We start from the raw sequence: 21,898 nt of genomic DNA, 5'->3' as shown, positions 1-21,898 counted from the left end.
TTAAATTGATATGAGACAGATTGACTGGAGAAAATAACCAAATTTAATTATATATGTACATACAGGGATACCACATGCATGAGCAGTTCAGAGAAAAAGGTAAAATGAGATATACATGATATTCTGAGCTAAGAGATAATATATTTTGAGGCTTCAGAAGTGAAGAGGTAATTTGCAGGATAATAAGACAAGCAGATGTTCAGTAATTTCAGCAGTTGCCCTGCCCTATAGATCATAAAAAGTCATTTCTGGTGATAACTCTAATTTAGATAAGGCCCCGATTTAAATTATTTAAGGGAGAAGTAAAAGCTTCTTTTGATCCCACAGGGTCACAATTTCCTTCAGCTCAGAATAATCCACATACCAAAATAATCCACATACCTAAGGCCCTTAAATTCTTTTAAAGATCTGAATGCCGTCCCTCACATTTTTTAATATTCATATGTATAAGCATATTCTTTTTATTAACAAAATGAGATCAGACATTTATATTATTCTACAAAAGTAGAATTTTATGATTCTCCTTTTTAAACTTTCATTCTCACAATATATCACAAATATCTCTCCAGATTTGGTCATAGAATGTCATTGTATCAGTCAGCTATTGTCATAGTAATGATTCAGAACAAATCATTCCAAAATGCAATGACTTTCAACAGCTATATTTTTTATCTTTTTTTTTTTTTTTCATTCGGCTAGCTAGACTCATCAGGACTCTGAACTTCAGGTTGATGCAGTTTGCTTTATGTGTCTGTTACATCCTCCTGTGACTAGTGGGGGATAATAACATGCTATGCCTGTTATGATGGCAAAAGCTCAAGAGGGGTGAGTGGAATAATACCTCTTAAATCTAAGATCACTACATTGTCACTTCTGTCCACATATCATTCATTGGCCAAAGCAAGTCACATGGCCAATTCAATATTGGTGGGGTGGTGAAATACACTCTACCTCTCCTGTGAGAAACTTCAAATCATCAACAAAGAGTGTGGTTACTGTTAGGGTCGCCAAAGGAGGAATGCACAAGGCCAAACTAGTAAGGGATTATAAATTTTTTAGGTCATCTGGATACCAGATGGGCTGAGCCCCCAAATGGCGCCAGCAACCAAAGACAGGGAGTTAGAGGTTTTTAAAGGACTTTAGGCGGGCTTTTCCTGGGAGGAAAATTCTCTGTGCAGGTCTGGATTCTGGGAAGTCTGGAGGGGAGAGATAATGGTCTTAGCAAGTGGAATGTGGTCTAAGCAAGTGGAATGTCCTTTGTGAAGTGGCCTAAAGGTCAGTTCCCAAAGGAGGGGGTATCAATTTAATTATTTGATGAGACCTAACAGTTACTGGGAGAGATGCATGAGTAAGGATGCATGTTGTTATGTGTTTAACCACTCCCCTGTTGATAAAAATTAGGTTGATTACAACTATAGAGAGCTGTGAAGAACATGCAACTTGTCCTGCTTCCCTTTTGTCTGGGTTTCCATGAAGCTTGAAGCAAAATTTAAGTCTCAATTAAGGCAAATTGCTCATAGTTAGCATATCCATAGACTCATTTTCTATTCCTAGTTTATTGACCTTTATTTTATTATCCTTTTTTGAAAGCTTCTTTAATTTTTAAAATAAAAAATTAATGTGTAATTAATTTGAATTTTATGAGTGTCAGAATCTCCTGACTGACTGTTGAAGTCACTAAAGAGAATCATGGGTTCTAATGTGTGGTCAATGCCCCAGACTCTGCCTCCCAGAGCCTTCTGGGGCCTGGTCTCTATGCATTCATTAGTCACACTTACTGCCACCAGAGGACAGGGGAGGGAAAGAATGCAGATTCAAATGCGTCCACTTAACCACTTAGCAGCAACTCACTGTGGTAGAAATTTTAATGAAGGTAGAAAATTATCAGATAGTTGGCCACCATCTTGCTGGCCATGATTGTGGGTCAGAGCAATTTTGGGCCACAAAGCTGCCAAGCAGAGCCAGATCCTTCTCAAGATTTTATTCCCTCAAAGTTACACCCAAAGTGAAAGCCACGACTGCTCCTGCAGGAGTGCCTGCACATCCTCAAGACTTTGAATTTACCAAATTACCAAGCAGTTTAGTGATTGCTTCTTTGGACAACCATGCTCCTCCATCAAGAAGTGGTTTGTTCATTAAAGCAGGCGGTAGGTACGAGGACTCTAACAACTTAGGAACCTTCCATTTGCTAAATCTTGCATCCAGTCTGACTACAAAAGGAGCATCATCTTTCAAGATAACCCCTGGAATTGAAGCCATTGGTGGTAAATTAAGTGTGACCTGAACAAATTAAAACATGGCCTACACGGTGGAATGCCTGCAGGTAACATCAAAATTCTAATGGAGTTCCTGCTCAGGGTCACCACAGCACCTGAATTTCATCAGTGGGAGGTAGCTGTCCTTCAGTCTCAGCTAAGGATTGACAATACTGTAGCTTTTCAGAATCCACAGGCTCATATTGAAATTTTTCATTCTACAGTTTACCGAAATGTCTTGGCTAATTCTTTGTATTGTCCTGTTTATAAGATTGGGAAAGTGACATCATATGAATTACATTACTATGTTCAGAACCATTTTACAAGTGCAAGAATGGCTTTGATTGGACTTGGTGTGGTTCATCCTATACTGAAACAAGTTGCTGAATGATTTCTGAATATGAGGGGTGGGCTTGGTTTACCTGGTGCAAAGGCCAGATACCTTGGAGGTGAAATTTGAGAACACAGTGGAGACAGTCTCATCCATACTCCTTTTGCAGCAGAAAGTGCTGCCACAGGAAGGGCAGAAGCAAATGCATTTAGTGTTCTCCAGCACGTTCTCAGTGCTGGGCCACCTGTCAAGAGGGACAGCAATGCCACGAGACTTCTGTACCAAGCTGCTGTCAAGAGGATTCACTAGCCATTTGATGTTTCTGCTTTTTATGCCAGTTACTCAGATTCTCCACTCTTTGGGATTTATACTATCTCCAAGGCTGCAGCTGCCAGAGATGTTATCAAGGCCGCCTACAACCTAGTAAAAGCAATTGATCAAGAAAACCTTTCTAGTAGGGATGTCCAGGCTGCCAAGAACAAGTTGAAAGCTGGGTACCAAATGTCAGTGGAGTCTTCTGAAGGTTTCCTGGATGAAGGCAGGTCTCAGACTCTTGCTGCTGATTTAGACATGCCACCATCTAGTCAACAGATTGACTCAGTAACTGATGCTGATGTTATAAATGCTGCAAAAAAGTTTGTTTCTGGCCAGAAGTCAATGACAGCAAGTGAAAATTTGGGGCATACACCTTTTGTTGATGAGCTGTAATACTGAAATATATTGAAAGAAAGAGCTGGATGTTTTCTCAACCCCGAGCAGCGAACACATGAATGTCATAAGTCCAGACTGTATCATATATTTTTGTTTTCAATGAGGTGAGATACTTTAAATAGTATAAATGCAGGTAATTGTTCTCAGTGGACCTAAAGTCAATAAAACATTCGAGTGTTAAAAAAGAAGAATAAAGAAAAAAAATTATCAGATGGTGTTCCTCTCTGTTTCTAGAGAAAATCTGGGGTTGATTTTAGTGCCCTACACAGCATCTGGCCCTAGTCATGTACTTAAATGCATAATGATACAAAATTATGTATTTATCAAAAAGAAGTAAATATAGTCAATAGCCAAAAGAAAACTCTATTTTAAAATTTGCAACCTTATAGTTTGGACTTTTGTATTTTTAAAAGTAGTATCAATGTAAAGACATCTTTGTACCCCCAATCTCAGGAATGCATCCTTTCTTACAATTACCTATCTTTCCTACCTATAGTCTTCACTCAGTGTCTCACTTCCCTCCTCACTGTCAAAGAATAAAGAGCAAACAGTAGATACTCAGAGATTACCAGCTCACAATTTGGCTCCTTTGGTAGCTCTAGAGCAGTCACCAAAACCACAGTCCAAGCTTTCAAAGGTGGTTTTATTAGCAGCTCCCATTGGTATGCCATTATCATCTGTTAAAAAAATTATACTTCAGAAGGTTCTTTATAGTATCATAAAGTGGGAAGGGAAAGTACTGAGGTCAGCTTGTAGTGTAGGTAGATTTATTATTTAAATTTATATCCATCAGACATAAAACACTTTTTTAGCAAAGTACATAAAGTTATTTCTTCTCTAAAGTGTCTAACTCAGTTGGTAAAAGAGTTGGGGGGAGGGCACAATTTTGATCCACTATCTTTAAAAGCAAATCCAAGTCTTTGCCTCACGCAAATAGAATCAAGACAATAAGAAGGTGTGATACAAAGCATAGTCAGAGACTTCTGCTTAAAAGGACAAGTTTGTCTAAATACCTTGAGACTTCCTGTCCCCTCAACTGGACTCAACTCCTTTCTTCAGCTTCCCTCTTCCCTATTCCTTTCCTCATACATGGGGAGTTATGACAACTGGTGAAGAAGAGGTGTGAAAAGAACAACCACAGGGGCCACGGTGATTCGGTGATTCGGGAGTACATTGCGGAGCCACGCCTCCGATTTGAAGCTTCTTCCCCAGATTGGTCATAGCAGTCAGGAATCTTGATTTTCTTTACTCTCGCTCCTCTATAAGATTGTCAATGGTTTTACTGAATAGTGTTTAAACAATTGTAGATCCCTTTAAGGTCAACCTGTTGCTCAATGTCACTTTTTTCTTTTTTGACATTCTATACCAGTCTACAAGGAAAACAAGATACTGACATAAAGAAGGTTAAAATGTATTCCCAGTTAATTGCAATATCTGAATATCAAATAATCTTGAAAAAGTGTTGCTGTTTTGTACTGAAACAGTTTTCTAGCTACTAGGTAAGAAAGAAGTACAGCCACAGGGGATGCTGGAGAAAATTCATTCTGCACAGTTCTCTCCCTCCCCTCTGAACCCTCCCAAGTTTTCCTGAGACCAAACAAATCTAAGGTCTTTGGGGTGGAGAACCACTTACTGAGCGAGCATGCAGCAGCTACACAAGTGCAGTTGAAGGGGATGCTGAAGAAACAAAGCCTTAACATGTGCATTTTGTGCCCCAATGCCTGTGAAACTTACCCCTCCACCACAGTCACTGCCCCACCAAAGTCCAAGTACATTAGCCATTCCTCCCTGCAGATACCTGCACTGGGGCAAGTGGAGTTTGGGGCTCACATTAAAAACTTATTATAATTATTTTAAAGCTAGGGATTCCATAAAATGCAAGGAACCCATACATAAAAGCAATGAGAAAATAGCACAGAAATATCTTTTACCAAAAGACACTTGCATATTAGTGGGATAATATGAATCCAAAAGTCATGGGTCTAAACTTGACCTACTAAAGAAGTGTGACTTTGGTAGAAGTGTGACTTCATTTCTCTGAATCCATTTTCCTGAGTAAAATTAGGTTATGTAAATAACAGTGTTTTGTATATTTAAACATCAGGCAATGTAAAGAGATTTCTATAAAGAAACCCCAGTTAAAGAACCAGGTCATTCAGCTTTTATCTCCATGACCCCATTGCTGGTGTTCCTTTTCAGACACCCTGTATCAGACACTCTACAATTAATCAGTGTCTCTGTCTTTGTATTCAATTTCTCCTGCAGACTAGGTGCAGTGCCTTGGACTAAACCACAGGAGTACTTGGATTCTGTCCATAACTTCTGGGTACACAGCATATGTGACCTTAGAAGGGAAGAAAAGAGAATGATTACTTTTCTAGATAAAACCATTTAAAATATACAAAGTTATGATAAGCCACGAACTCAACATCCTTAAGGGATAGCCTGGGGTGGGTAAGAACTGGGAGAAGGGGAGTAAAGGGGGCAGGAAATAGGAGACATCTGTAATATCATCAACAATAAAATATTTTAAAAGAGAGATATTCTGTGAGTCAATTAGTCTGTTTTCAAGCTCATTTCCATTTGTATCACATTAATAAGGGTAAGAGTCCTCACAAGCATCTTTTCTGTGAGTAAATGAGTGTCATGTCCCTTGATCTGGCTGCAAATTCCTGCCACTCTGCTTCCCAATTAAAGAAACTTTTAGAGAAAAACTGCAATTCTTACAGAGGAACTAAAACATATGTCTGGGCTCAGACTACCCAAGCCTGAGAGGGATAAAAAATACTCTTAATGAAAACTTCTGGAGGCTATCAAGGAAGAGATTGACAGCAATACAGTCATAGTAGGGGACTTTAATACCCCACTAACACCACTGGACAAATCCTCTAAACAAAAAATCAGCAAAGAAACATAATTCTAAATTACTCACTAGATCAGATGGAATTAATTGACATCTTCAGAACATTTCACCCCAAAGCCACAGAATATATATTCTTCTCAAGTATGCATGGGTCATTTTCAAAGATAGACCACATATTGGGACACAGGCAAAGTCTCTTCAAATTCAAAAAGATAAAGCATCTTCTCAGATCACAATGGCATAAAATTAAAAATCAACTACAATAAAGACAAAAAAATCAAACCCCTGGAGGCTAAATAGCATACTATTAAACAATGATTGAGTTACCAAAGAGATCAAAGAAGAAATAAAAAGCATCATGGCAACAAACGACAATGAAAACACAACAATCTAAAATCTATGGGACACAGTGAAAGCAGTCTTGAGAGGGAAGTTCATAGTTCTACAGGCCTACCTCAAAACACAAGAAAAAATGGTAATAAATTATCTAACCCTACAACTCAAAGAGTTAGAAAGAGAGCAATAAGAAAAGCCCAACATAAGCAGAAGGAAGGAAATAATAATGATCAGAGTGGAAATAAACGACATAGAGACCAAAAAACACAAAAGATCACCAAAACCAAGAGCTGGTTCATTGAAAGAATAAACAAGGTTGATGAACCTCTAGCCAGGCTCACCAAGAAGCAAAGAGAGAGGACCCAAATAAACAAAATCAGAAATGAAAAAGGTGAAGTAACAACCGATTCTACAGAAATACAAATGATTATGAAAAATACTATGAACAACACTATTCAACAAAATGGACAACCTAGATGAAATGGACATATTCTTAGAAAAATACAAGCTCCCAAACTCAGTCAGGAAGAACCAAAAAACCTGAATAGGCCAATAACTGCCGAAGAAATTGAAGCAGTGATCAAAAATCTTCCAGCAAACAAAAGCCCTGGTCCGGATGGCTTTACAGGAGAGTTCTACCAAGCATTCAAAGAAGAACTAAAACCTATTCTCCTCAGACTATTCCAAAAAGTTCAAGAGAAAGGCATACTTCCAAGCACTTTTTATTAAGAGAGCATTACCCTAATCCCAAAACCAGATAAAGACACCACAAAAAAAGAGAACTCCAGGCCAATATCCTTGATAAACATAGATGCCAAAATCCTCAACAAAATTCTAGCAAATTCAGCATTACATCAGAAAGATCATACACCATGACCAAGTGGGATTTATTCCGGGGATGCAAGGACGGTACAATATCCGCAAATCAATAAATGTGATAAATCACATAAACAAATTGAGAGACAAAAATCACATAATCATATCAATTGATGCAGAAAACACATTTGACAAAATCCAACACACTTTCTTGATAAAAATTCTCAGCAAAGTGGGAATAATAAAAACCTTATATGACAAACCTACAGCCAATATCATACTCAATGGGCAAAAACTAAAACCTTTTCCCCTAGGAACAGGAACAAGACAGGGATGCCCACTCTCACCACTCCTGTTCAACATAGTCCTGGGAGTGCTAGCCATAGCGATCAGACAAGAAGAAGAAGTAAAAGGCATACAAATTGGAAAAGAAGAAGTAAAACTGTCATTATTCATAGATGACATGATATTGTATATAGAAAACCCTAAAGACACCATCAAAAAACTACTAGACCTAATAAATGAATTTGGCAATGTAGCAGGATACAAAATTAACACCCAGAAATCTATGGAATTTTTATACACCAATAATGAACTCACAGAAAGAGGAAAAAAAAAAAAAACCAATCCCATTTACCATTTCATCAAAAAAATTAAGATACCTAGGAATAAATTTAACTAAGGATGTAAAAGACCTGTACTCAGAAAACTATAAGACATTGAAAAAAGAGATAGAGGAAGATAAATACAAGTAGAAGAACATACCATGTTCATGGATTGGTAGAATCAACATCATTAAAATGTCCATACTATCCAAAGCAATCTATAGATTCAATGCACTCCCCATTAAAATACCAACAGCATATTTCAAAGATCTAGAACAAACTCTCCAAAAATTCATCTGGAATAAAAAAAGACCCTGAATAGCCACAGCAATCCTGAGAAAGAAGAACAAAGTTGGAGGAATCACAATACCAGATATCAAGCTATATTACCAAGCCACAGTTCTCAAAATTGCCTGGTACTGGCACAAGAACAGACATATATAGACCAATTGAACAGAACACAGAACCCAGAAATCGACCCAAATCACTAAGCTCAATTAATATTTGACAAAGGAGGCAAGAGCATACAATGGACTCAAGACAGTCTCTTCAATAAATGGTGCTGGGAAATTTGGTCAGATACATGCAAAAAAATGAAACTAAATCACCAACTTAGTACACCATAAAAAAAAAAAATTCAAAATGGCTAAAGAACTTAATTGTAAGATGGGAAACAGTCAAAATCCTACAAGACTCCATAGGCAGCAAAATAGCAGACATATGTCGTAGCAATATCTTTACCGACACAGCTCCTAGGGCAATGGAGACTAAAGAGAAAATAAACAAATGGGACTACATCAAAATAAAAGGCTTCTGCACAGCAAAAGAAACCATCAACAAACCAACAAGAAAGCTCACTGCATGGGAGCACATATTTGCCAATGATATTTCAGATAAGGGTTTAATCTCCAACATTTACAGAGAATTCATACAACTTAACAAAAGGAAGATAAACAACTCAATCAAAAAATGAGCAAAGGAACTAAATAGACACTTTATGAAAGATGACATACAGGAGGCCGAGAGACATATGAAAACATGCTCAAAGTCACTAATAATCTGAGAAATGCTAATCAAGACAACAATGAGGTACCATCTCACACCTGTCAGACTGGCTGTCATCAACAAATCAACAAACAACAAGTGCTGGCGAGGATGTGGAGAAAAAGGAACGCTGGTGCACTGCTGGTGGAATGCAGACTGGTACAGCCACTGTGGAAGACAGTATGAAGTTTCCTCAAAAAGTTAAAAATGGAACTCCCATTTGACCCAGTGATCCCACTTCTAGGACTACATACCAAGAAACAGAAACACCCATCAGAAAGGATATATGCACCCCTATGTTCATAGCAGCACAATTTATAATAGCTACGATTTGCAAACAGCCTAAGTGCCCATCAGCAGATGAGTGGATTACAAAACTGTGGTACATCTGCACAATGGAATACTATGCTACTATACAAAAGAAGGAACTTTTGCCATTTGCAACAGGTGGATGGAACTGAAGAGCATTATGCTAAGCGAAATAATCCAGTCAGAGAAAAATAAATATCACATGATTTCACTCATATGTGGGATATAATGATCAACATAATTTGAGGAACAAGAATAGATCCAGAGACAAATAGCAGGGGAGGGGGAGGGTTAGACAGCAACCAAAGGACTTGTATGCATGCATATTAGCATAACCAATGGACACAGACACTGGGGCAGTGGGGGCTTGCCCAGGGTGGGAATGGCTAGAGGGGAAGTCAGTTGGGAAAAAGGAGACATATGTAAAACTTTAGCCAATGAAAAAAAGTTAAAATAAATAAAATAAAATAAATTAGGAAAAAAAAATACTATTTTTTGTTTATTGTTTAAAGTATTACAAATAGTAGTACATATGTCTCCCTTTTTTTTTTACCCATTGACCTCCCCCCCGGCCTCCCCTACCCCTCAGTACATGCCTTTACTTGCCCCCACCCCCCGCCCCGTGTCTTGTATCCATTGGTTATGCTTATATGCATGCGTACAAGTCCTTTGGTTGATCTCTTACAGCCCGCCCCCCCAACCTCTCCTGCCTTCCTGCCGTAGTTTGACAGTCTGTTCAATGCTTCTTTGCCTCTGTATCTATTTTTCCCCATTTCTTTCCTTTAAAAAATCTTGCCTCTGCAGACTAGAAATAAACATATAATAACAAAAAAATGTTTGAGTCCCAATTTCAATGTCCAACAGTTCTGAGTCCCCGTTTCAATGTCAAACAGTTCCTTATGTGTACATGTCAGCATTATAAAATTTACAAAAGCCTCCATTAATAAAAAAAAAAGGGGGGGGGATAGTAGGGCAATATCATGTAAGGAAAAATATCCTATAAGTAAATTACATCTAGAAAATTTTAATTTACAAAATTAATTTTCATTTGTAATGCTAACAGCAAGACACCCATGAAAAACACACATGGTGTCTAAATAAGACAAAGGAAAATCGTTTGGGCAAAAATAAAAAGGATCCCAAATCAATTATATAGAAAAGATTCCTTTTTTAGCTTTTGGTCGAGAATATGTTTGTATATTTTCAGAGAACAACTCCAAAACCATGTGGATTCCTACAACAGAGAGGAATTGACAGGTCTGCTCCAACCACAAAGACAAGAGGAGAAACAGTCCAGAGATGGAAGACGCTGATGACGCCTTGCCATGCTAGCAGTCAGCAGCTGTGCATCACAGCAGGTTGCCTAGGACCAAACCAGAGAGGGTCTGACCTGCATTGCCACCATGTGCCCACCATCCAAAAAAAATATTCTTAATGAATAGAATCTCAGCCCTTGGTACAGAAGGGCAGGTGGCCTATGGGCTGGTGAGCACCAGGGTGACAGGAGGGGTACCTCCTTCCCAGATGGGAAAATCCCTGCCATACACAGGGGCCCTTGGACTGACTGAGGCCTAGACTAAACCTTCTGCAAAGGAGTTTGGGAAGCAGGAAGCCCCTCTAGCAGTACCCAGGAGCTTTCCCCACTCATTAATAATCAACACAGAGGGGCAGGGCACTGGCTTGCAAGCAGTCTGGAGAGTATGGAGATAAACACTTTGATGCTTGGGCTAAACATTTTGTTGTACTTTATTATTTTACTCTTAATATTTATAAACAGAAATTATCTGAAGGTTTTTGGATATCCTAGACATTTTAGCTAACTTTGACAGCAATGTGCAAGTGGATTTGGAAAAAGTAAACTCCAGGAGCTGAGAAACCAGGTAGGAGGCTGAGGAAAAATTTCAGAAAGAGACTAATGGGGGCCTGAATCAAAGGAGTGGCAGAAGTGGAATATGAGTCCTGAATCCTAAATGAGTCTGCTCAGAGGCAGAGGCCAACAGCCATCAGCATTGGTGCTCCCTGCCTGGAATCTTAGGTAAGAAGAGTTACTGGGAAGCCTCCTGAGAGCTTGTTACAGAATGTGCCATTTCTGTATGTTTTATTCATATGTCATCAGTTACCCTTTAAAAGGATCATAATACAATTTACAACAGTTTTAATATTGAATTCACACAATTTTTAAAAATATATTTTTATTGATTTCAAAGAGGAAGGGAGAGGGAGAGAGAGAAACATCAATGGTGAGAATCATTGATTGGCTGCCTCCTGCATGCCCCTACTGGGGATCAAGCCTGCAACCCGCACATGCGCCCAACCAGAATCTAACCATGACTCCCTGATTCATAGGTCAACCACTGAGCCACACTTGCTGAGCAGGGGAGATATCATGATCACAAATTCATACAATTTTAATGAAACCTAGATTCATTTTAACGAAAATTATAGAGGCCCTGGCCAGGTAGCTCAGTTGGTTGGAGTGTTGTTCCAGTGTGCCAAGGTTGCTGGTTTCATCCTTTGTCAGGGAACATGCAGGAGTCAACCAATAAATGCACGAATAGGTAGAACAATGGGCAGATCTGTCTCTCTCTCTTTTTTCTCTCTATCAATCAATCAAATTAATAAAATAAAATTTTTGAAAAAAGAAAAGTATAGGAATTATAACTGATCCCAATGATCCCCTCCATTAACAGCTACATACCTAGAAACAAAGAACAATGGTGGTTTATAAATAAACTTTTGAACAAATAGAAATTTATAATAATTCAGTATCCATGATATTAATATTAATAATTTAATTAAATATATTTTTGTTAATCCTTACCTGAGGATATTTTTTCCATTGCTTTTTAGAGAGAGTGGAAGGGAGGGTGTGGGACAGAGAGAACCATCAATGTGAGAGAGACACATCACTTGGTTGCCTTCTGCACGCTCCCCGACCAGGGCCAGGGTTCGAACCTGCAACCCAGATATGTGCCCTTGACTGAGAATCATTGAACCCGGGACCCATCAGTGCTTGGGCTGTGTTCTACCACTGAGATATACTAGCCAGGGCTAATTAAAGTATTTTAAATATACATATAGATTAAGCTACAAAGATGTTCATAGTAGCCTTATTTTGAACTTCAAAATTTGGAAACAACTTAATTGTTCAAAAAGAAAGGATTAGTTGAGTAAATTGTAATGTGTCCATATGGTAGAATACTTTTTAAGAATTAAAAATGAAATAGAAATATATTACTTTAAATAAAAAGACATTCTATTGATAGGTGAAAAAAAAAACAAATTAAAAAACAGCATGCAGTATATGAGTTCATCATTGCTTAAGAGGAAAGGGTGTGAATATAAAACAATCTACAAGAATATATACCAAAATGTTAACAAGGGTTATAGGAGTATGAACAATTTTTATTTTCTTCTGTTTGTTCCTCAGTAGTTTATATTGTTGCTTTTTTCCTAAAATGAACAAAGATGAAATTAAAGCAGTAAGCAAAAAACTCCCAGCAAACAAAAGTTCTGGTCTGGATGGCTTCATAGGGGAGTTTTACCAAACACTCAAAGAAGAACTAACACCTATCTTCCTCATACTAGTACAAAAAATCCAAGAGGAAGGAACACTTTCAAGCTCTTTTTATGAGAACAGAATTATCCTAACTCCAAAACCAGACACAAACACTACAAAGAAAGAGAATTACAGACCAATATCCTTGATAAACATAGATACTAAAATCCTCAACAAAATATTTGCAAATCAGATTCAGAAACAGAGATCATACACTGTGACCAAATAGGATTTATTCCAGAAATACAAGGCTGCTACAATATTCATAAATCAATAAATGTCAAAGACCACATAAACAAATTGAAAGACAAAAGTCACATGATCATATCAATAGACGCAGAAAAAGCATTCAACAGATTCCAACACCCATTTTTTAGAGAAACTCTCAGCAAAGTAGGAATAGAGGGATCATACCTCAATATAATAAAGACTATATATGACAAACCTACAGACAACATCATACTCAATGGCCAAAAACTAAAACCATTTCCCCAACAAAAGGAATAAGATAGGGTTGCTGCTTTCACCACTCTTATTCAACATAGTAATGGAAGTCCTAGCCACAAGGATTAGAAAAGAAGAAAATGTAAAAGGCATACAAATTGGAATACAGGAAGTAAAACTCTAATTATTCACAGATGATATGATATTGAACATAGAAAACCCTAACGACTCCACCAAAAAAACCTACTAAATATAATAAATGAATTCAGCAATGCAGCAGGATACAAAATTAATACCCAGAAATCTATGGCACTTTTATACACCAATATTGAATTCTCAGAAAGAGAAACTAAACAAAAAATCCCATATACCATTGCAGCAACAACAAAATAAGATAACTAGGAATAAACTTAACCAATGAGGTAATAGACTTGTACTAGAAAAATTAGAGGACATTGAAAAAAGAGAGGAAGATAGAAATGGAGAGAAGAATATTCCGTGTTCATGGATTGGTAGAATTAATATCATTAAAAAGTCCTTAATGCCTAAAACAATCTATAGATTCAATGCAATCCCTATTAAAATACCAATGGCATATTTCACAGATCCAGAACTAAAACTCCAAAAATTTACATGGAACCAAAAAAGATCCCAAATAACCACAACAATCTTGAGAAAGAACAAAGCTGGAGGGATCACAATACCAGATATCAGGTTATATTACAAAGCCACTGTAATCAAAACAGCCTGGTACTGGCACAAGAACAGGCATATAGATCGATAGAACAGAACGGAGACCCCAGAAATCAACCCAAGCCATTATGCTCAATTAATATTTGGCAAAGGAGGCAAGAACATATAGTGAAGTCAAGACAGTCCCTTCAATAAATGGTGCTGGGAAAACTGGACAGATACATGCAAAAAAAAAAAAAAATTAGACCACCAACTTAAACCATACACAAGAATAAATTCAAGGTATATAAAATACTTAAATGCAAGATGTGAAACCATAAAAAATACTAGGAGAAATTATAGGCAGCAAAATCTCAGACATCTCTCATAGCAATATGTTTAAGGATACATCTCCTAGGGCAGAGAAAACTAAGGAGAAAATAAACAAATGAGACTACAGTAAAATAAGACCTACACAGCAAAGGGAACCATCAACAAAATGATGAGAGCCCAGGCATGGGAGAATATATATAGCAATGATACATCTGATAAAGGGTTAATATCCAAAATATATGTATAAGGAACTCATACAACTTAATAAAAGGATGACAAACAATCCACTTTAAAAATGGGTAAAGGAAATAGACACTTTTCCAAAGCAGACATACAGATGGCCAAGAGACATATGAAAAAATGATCAGTCACTGATCATCAGAGAGATGCAAATTAAAATGACAATGAGGTATCACCTCACACCTCTCAGAATGGCTACCATCAACAAATCAACAAAAGATAAGTGTTGGAGAGGATGTGGAGAAAAGGGAACCTAGTACACTGCTGGTGGGAATGCAGACTGGTGCAGACATTATGGAAAACAGTATGGAGTTTCCTCAAACTCCTATCTAATAAAGAAGGAATATGCTAATTGACCATCACGCCCTCACAAAGATGGCAGCATCCACAGCCAATATGCTAATTGACTGCCACGTCCTCCAAGATGGTGGCACCCACAGCCACAAGATGGAAGCGCCCAGTCCCCTCAGCCCTGCTGGGATGGCAGGTGTGCGGCATGGCCGGGCCCACCCTCAGGCGGGTCTAGCCACTCCACATGCCTGCCTCCAGAGTCCCCCAGTCCCCTCCGCCCCCCAGCTGCCCAGGGCCCGCCCAAAGCGCAGGCAAGCCTGGGATGGCGGCTACCCAGTCGATGCCTGAGGTGCAGGCAAGCCTCAGATGGTGGCTGCCCAGCTGCCCAGGGCTGGCCTGAGGCACAGGCAAGCCTCAGATGATGACTACCCAGCCACCCAGGGCCGCCCGAAGCTCAGGTAACCAGGGCCGGCCGAGGCTTGCATTGCCGGCAGTGGCAGCAGCAGAGGTATGATGGGGTATTGCCTTCCCCTGATTGCTGGGTCACCTCCTGCCCCTGTGGGCTCCCAGACTGTGAGAGGGGGCAGGCCAGGCTGAGGGACCCCCCTCCCCTTCAGTGCATGAATTTTCATGCACCGGGCCTCTAGTATTAAATATTGAACTGCCATTTGACCCAATGATCCCACTTCTAGGAATATATCCTAAGAAACCCAAAACAACAATCAGAAAGAATATATATATACCCCTATGTGTATAGCAGAGCAATTTACAATAGCTAAGACCTAGAAACAGTCCAAGTGCCCATCAGTAAATGAATGGATAAAAAACCATGGCACATTTATACCTTGGAATACTATGCAGCAGTAAAAAATAAGGATCTCTTACACTTTGAGGCAACATGGAGGGACCTGGAGAGTATTATGCTAAGCAAAATAAGCCAGTCAGAGAAAAACAAGTATCACATGATCTCATTCATTTGCGAAATCTAATGAACAAAATAAACTGATGAGCAAAATAGATCTAGAAACATAGAAGCATGGAACAACTGCCAAATCTCAGAGGGAAGGTGATGATGGGTGGGTGGGTGGGAAGTGATCAACCAAAGAGCTTGTATGCATATATGTATAATGCATGGACACAGACAATAGAGTGGTAAAGTCCTGGGACAGGCAGGGGTGGGCTAGAAGGGGTCAATGGGGGACAAAATGGACACATGTAATACTTTTAATAATAAAGATTTTTAAAATATATATATATTTTTTATTGATTTCAGAGAGGAAGGGAGAGGGACAGAGAGATAGAAACATCAATGATGAGAGAGATTCATTGATTGACTGCCTCTTTCACGTCCCTCACTTGGGATTGAACCCACAACCCTGGCATGTGCCCTGACCAGGAATCAAACCATCACCTCCTGGTTCATAGATCAATGCTCAACCACTGAGCCATTGTGGTGGGGCAATAAAGATTTTTTTAAAATAAAAATAAAATAAACACATGCATTACATGTATAGTAACGAAGTTATCTTTTTGAAGATATCCATGTGATATCCTATCTAATAAAAGAGTAATATGCAAATTGATCATACCTCTGCCATGCCCACCAGCCACACCCACCAGCCACGCCCACCAGCCAATCAGGAGGGAATATGCAAATAAACCCAACCAAGATGGCTGCAGCCACAGAGAGCAGGAGGGAGGCTTGGGTTTCCCTGGCAATGGAGGAAGCCAAGCTTTCCGCCTGCCCTTGCCAGCCCAGGCTTCCACTCAATGCTACAAAGTTTCAATTATAGAAGATAAATAAAGCCCAACAGAAATGGCGGCAGCCACGGAGCTGGAGAGAGCAGGAGGCTAGGGATGCCCGCAGTGATGGAGGAAGCCAAGCTTCTGCAACCCTGGCCTGCTTTGGCCTCTGCTTAAGGCTACAAAGTTTCAATTATAGAAGATACATAAATTACAACAGAAATGGCTGCCGCCACAGAGCGAGTAGAAGGCTTGGCTTCGCTCCAGGCTACAAAGTTTCAATTGTAGAAGATAAATAAATCCCAGATACCAGGGCCCCTGCTTGGATTGCCGGGGGGGGCGGGGGGGGGCGTGGCTGGCCTGAAAACCACCACAGGCCCCTCGCCCAGGCCACCCCACACCCCAAGGGAACCCCACCCTGATCCGGGACACCCTTCAGGGAAAACCAGATGGCCCCCACCTGTGCACCAGGTCTCTATCCTATCTAATAAAAGAGTAATATGCAGATTGACCATCACTCCAACACACAAGATGGCTGCCCCCATGTGGTCAAAGATCCTGCCCCCATGTGGACACAAGATGGCCACCACAAGATGGCCAAGAGGGGAGGGCAGTTGGGAGGAACCAGGACTGCAAGGGAGGGCAGTTGGGGGCGATCAAGCCTGCAGGGGAAGGCAGTTAGGGGCAAACACGCTGGCAGGGGAGCAGTTAGGCATCAATCAGGCTGGCAGGGGAGTGGTTAGGGGGTGATCAGGCTGGCAGGCAGAAGCAGTTAGGGGCAATCAGGAAGGCAAGCAGGCAAGCAGTTGGGAGCCAGCAGTCCTGGATTGTGAGAGGGATCCCAGATTGGAGAGGGTGCAGGCTGAGCTGAGGGACGAATTTCATGCACCGGGCCTCTAGTTATAAATATGAATGTAAGATTTCAGGAACAAGGCAATGAGCACCTGAAGGAAAGGTGGGGCAAGGGGACTAGAGCAGTTGAAATCCAGGTCTTAATAGAAGCAGAGTAATGTAACATATGTAGCAAAAGCCCAGCTCAACCACTTGTGATTCTGGCAAACCTCAATCTCTCTTTTTGGTTTCCACATCTGTAAAATGGGTGAAAAATAATACTACTAACTACCCCACCCTGTTGTTGGAGAGCTAAGTGAATTGATAGAGTGTGTGTAAAGTTTCTCAACTTCAATGAAGTCTGTCATACTAGGCTTTATATGGCTTGCTTATTTAAGATATTTTCTTTTAATGATTCCTGAGATGAATAGGTGAAAAAAAATTACTTTCTTATCCTTCCCCCTTAGGACTGATTCATCTTAATTTCTTTTTTTTAAATTTCACTTCCTTTCCTTCTCCCCATAAAAGCTCTTTGGGAAGTTTTGCTTTATACCTAATGGTTTTCTTTATAACTAGATGATCAATTCAACTGAGATTAATAGAGTATGAAGTTGGCAGCATCTGGGAAGCCATTTATCAGAGAGAAGGAGCCAGATCACACTGGAGCCCACCAGCTGTCATCATCTGTGCTCTGGTTCCAACAGCCTCAGGCACACCTGAGCCTCAGATGGCCAGTGACATGTTCACTGAGTGTGCCACCAAGCAAGAGGAGAGACCACTGTGCTCCCCTCTCTCCTGAAGAAATGCTGGGTGACTGCAGGTGATCCTTGTAAACCCAAAATGCTGAATTTACTTCAATGCTATGCTAACATCTTGCTATAGTACTATATACTAAAATAATAATAATTTAATTTAAAATATATATGATATAGATCCTATCCAATGGAGTTTCACTAATGAAGTTCCAAAAGCATGCATCTTCTTATGAAACAATATTCAGCATGGACTCTGTAACGCAACACCAAACAAACACACAGCCCAATCAAAAAGTGGGCAGAGGACCTAAAAATACACCTCTCCAAAGAAGACATAAAACAGCCAATAGATATATGAAAATATATTCAACCTCACTAGCAATTAAGGAAATGCAAATCAAAACTGCAATGAGTTATTATATTCCACAAATGAGTGAGATCATGTGATATTTATCTTTCTCCGACTGGTTTATTTTGCTTAGCATAATGCTCTCCAGCCCCTCTATCACCCCCCTCCCCCCCAAAAAAAACCTGCAATGAGATACTGCCTCACACCGGTTAAAGTGGCTTTTATCAACAAGATAAGCAATAACAAGTGTTGGAGAGGTTGTGTACCAGTCTACATTCCCACCTCATTCACTGCTGGTGGGAATGTGGACTGATACAACCACCATGGGAAGTAGTCTGGTGATTCCTCAAAAAATTAAGACTAGAGCTACCATACGACCCAGCAATCCCTCTCCTGGATATATATCTGAAAAATTCTAAAACATGAATTTGCAAAGATATATGTACCCCTATGTTCATTGCAGCATTATTCATGGTGGCCAAGACATGGAAACAACCACTATTATGTTAAGCAAAATAAGCCAGTCAGAGAAAGACAGTACCACATGATCTCACCTATATGTGGAATCTAATGAACAAAATAAACCAATGAACAAAATGGAGCCAGAGACATGGAAGCATGGAACAGACTGTCAAATCTGAGGGAAGGTGGTCACAGACAATAGAGTGGTGAAGGCCTGTTGCAATGGGGGGGGGGGGGGGTGCGGGCTAGAAGAGGTCAAGAGGAAAAAAGAGGGAAATATGTAATACTTTCAACAATAAAGGGTTTTTTTTAATTATGTTAATCATAAAAGAAACAGTGTCCTGCAATAGAAGACTGGATAAAGATGTGGCACACATACACAATGGAATACTACTTAGCCTTAAAAAAAGGATGAAATACTACCATTTGCAACAACATGGATGGACCTTGAGAACATTATACTAAGTGAAATAAATCACATGAAAAAGCTAAGAACCGTATGATTTCACCCATATGTGGGACATAAAATTGAAACTCATGAACACAAACATCAGTGTGGTGGTTGCCAGAGGGAAGGGAATGGGGGGAGGGGGTGAAGGGGATCCGAATCTGTGGTGACAGGAGATTTGACTTTAGGATAGTAGGCACACAGTGCAACATACAGATCTTGTAACAGAGCAACCCACATCTGAAACACATATGATCATGTTAACTGTCACCCAATAAATTTAATTTAAAAAAGGAAAAAATAGTACATTAGTAGAGTTTTAGTATAAGATTTCCACTGTGCATTTATTTTCCAGAAGTATCTGTTATCTTTGTTGACAGATACCATGTGTGATTTGTATATGTGAACAGGTGACATGCATTGTATAGGTCAGTGGTAATCAACCTTTCTAATGCCGCAACCCTTTAATACAGTTCCTCATGTTGTGGTGACCCCCAACCATAAAATTATTTTTGTTGCTACTTCATAACTGTAATTTTGCTACTCTTATGAATCGTGATGTAAATATCTGTGTTTTCCGATGGTCTTAGGCGACCCTGCTAGCAGTCCGCGACCCACAAGTTGAGAACCGCTGCTGTAGAGCCTAAGACAATTGGAAAACACAGATATTTACATTACGATTCATTAACAGTAGCAAAATTACAGTTATGAAGTAGCAACGAAAATAATTTTATGGTTGGGGGTCACCACAACATGAGGAACTGTATTAAAGGGTCACGGCATTAGAAAGGTTGAGAACCACTGGTATAGATGATGATGATGATGATGGTAATTGACATTTCTAGTACTTATGTGCAAGGCTATCTTGTAAGCACTTCATAGCTACTACCTCATTTAATTCTCACAGTCTATGAAGTATGGGTTCCATTATTTCTCTCTATTTTACAGATGAGATAACCAAGCTCAGAGAGGTTAAGTAGATTGCCCACAGTAACACAGCAAATCAGTGGCAAAGCTGGGATTCCAAATCAATAGTGTCTCTATAGTCCTTGCCTTTCTATTACATTGCCTCACTTAAGTGTATATGCATATTCTTTTTATACATATACACATCAGCTAATTGCCTTTTCCAATCCCTACACAAATCCAGGGATGCAGGAAGTTCTGCAGCTGACTAACATAAGCTTTTAAAAACTCTGAAGCCAAGGTCACTTTTAATCAGTCATCCAAGCCCAGGTGTTACATCCTTTGCCCACCCCTTTCCTCATCAAAAAGGAGTAAAGACATTCTCCCCACCCAAGGTTTTCTCTTCCTTTCCTTCCACATAGGGGGAGTTCAATTCATGTGTGGGGATGTGGGTGTGGGGATGTGTGTGTGTGTGGGGGAGGATTAATTGTTGAACATTCACAAGTACATATAATATTCCTGATGCTGTACCCACTGTGGTGGTTAATTTAATGTATCACCTTGCCTGGACCACAGAGCCCAAATGTTTAATCAAACATCTTTCTGGATATTTTTTGAATGAGATGTAAATTGTAATCGTTTTTAAGTAAAGCATATTGTCGTCCCCAATGTAGTAGGCCTCATCCAATCAGTTGAAGGCCAGAATAGAACAAAAGACTGACCTGCTCCCAGCAAGAGGGAACTTGCCACCAGACAGCCTTCTGACTTGAACCGCAGTATCAGCTCTTCCTGGGTATCTCAATCCGTTCAGGCTGCTGTAATGCAATACCGCAGATTGGAGGGCTTATAAGCAACAGAAAGCTGTATCTCACAGTTTGGAAACTAGAAATCTAAGATAAGGGTGCCATCATGGCCAGGTGAAGGCCCTCTTCTGGGCTGCAGACTTCTCTTTCTATCCTCACATGTGGCAAGGGATCTCCCTCAGGCCTCTTTTATAAGAGCATTAACCTCATTCATGAGGACTCTGCCCTCATGGCCTGATTACTTCCCAAAGGCCCCTCTTTGAACGTCATCCAACTGGACATTAAAATTTCAACATTGGAATTTAGGTAGAACACAAACATTCAGACCATTGCGCTGGAAATTCAGACTGTTATCCCACCGGCAGACTTTGGACTTGTCAGCCTCCATAATCATGTGAGCCAATTCCTTTAAAGTAAATTTCTTATATGTAAACACATAATATTTCTTCTGTTTCTCTGGGGAACCCTGACTAATCAGATGTTCTCAGAACACACATGGTCTCACCAGCTGTTACTGGGAATGGGAGACGTATCTGCTTTGAGAAGGAGGTAAAACTAAGTGACCTTTCACCTCTTTATGAAGCCAAATTTTAAGGTTTGATTTTCCAATACATGGTACTTCCCTTAGTATAGATCCTACCCTTAAGGAAAACACTTTTCACTCATGGGATCAAATACAAAAATAGGGCAAAATATGGGGTTCTAATCCCAGCATTTAGTGGGACAGGCATGTGTAGCACCAGGCCCCATACAAGAAGGAAGCCGAGTCTATGACCCAGATCCTGCCACTGG

The 21,898-nt window shown here is 39.7% G+C and overlaps 1 long non-coding RNA gene and 1 pseudogene across 2 annotated transcripts in view; one reads left to right on the top strand and one right to left on the bottom strand.

The window, feature by feature from the left end:
- LOC308244637 overlaps positions 1 to 21,272 on the bottom strand; it is a 169,509-nt gene extending 148,237 nt beyond the window's left edge. Inside the window, exon 1 of the long non-coding RNA XR_013960154.1 lies at positions 21,026 to 21,272. This is a non-coding gene — a long non-coding RNA (uncharacterized lncRNA). The remainder of the gene's footprint in view (positions 1 to 21,025) is intronic.
- On the top strand, positions 695 to 3,294 carry LOC308244388 (cytochrome b-c1 complex subunit 2, mitochondrial-like; annotated as a pseudogene). Its single transcript has one exon. The product of its transcript is annotated as a cytochrome b-c1 complex subunit 2, mitochondrial-like (transcript).
- Positions 21,273 to 21,898: the final 626 nt, after the last annotated feature.

The sequence above is a fragment of the Plecotus auritus genome (genome assembly GCF_963455305.1).
Source record: "Plecotus auritus genome assembly, chromosome: 3".
Lineage (NCBI taxonomy): Eukaryota > Metazoa > Chordata > Mammalia > Chiroptera > Vespertilionidae > Plecotus > Plecotus auritus.
Note: the sequence above shows the minus strand (reverse complement) of the source record. Positions and strands in the feature narration are given on the sequence as shown.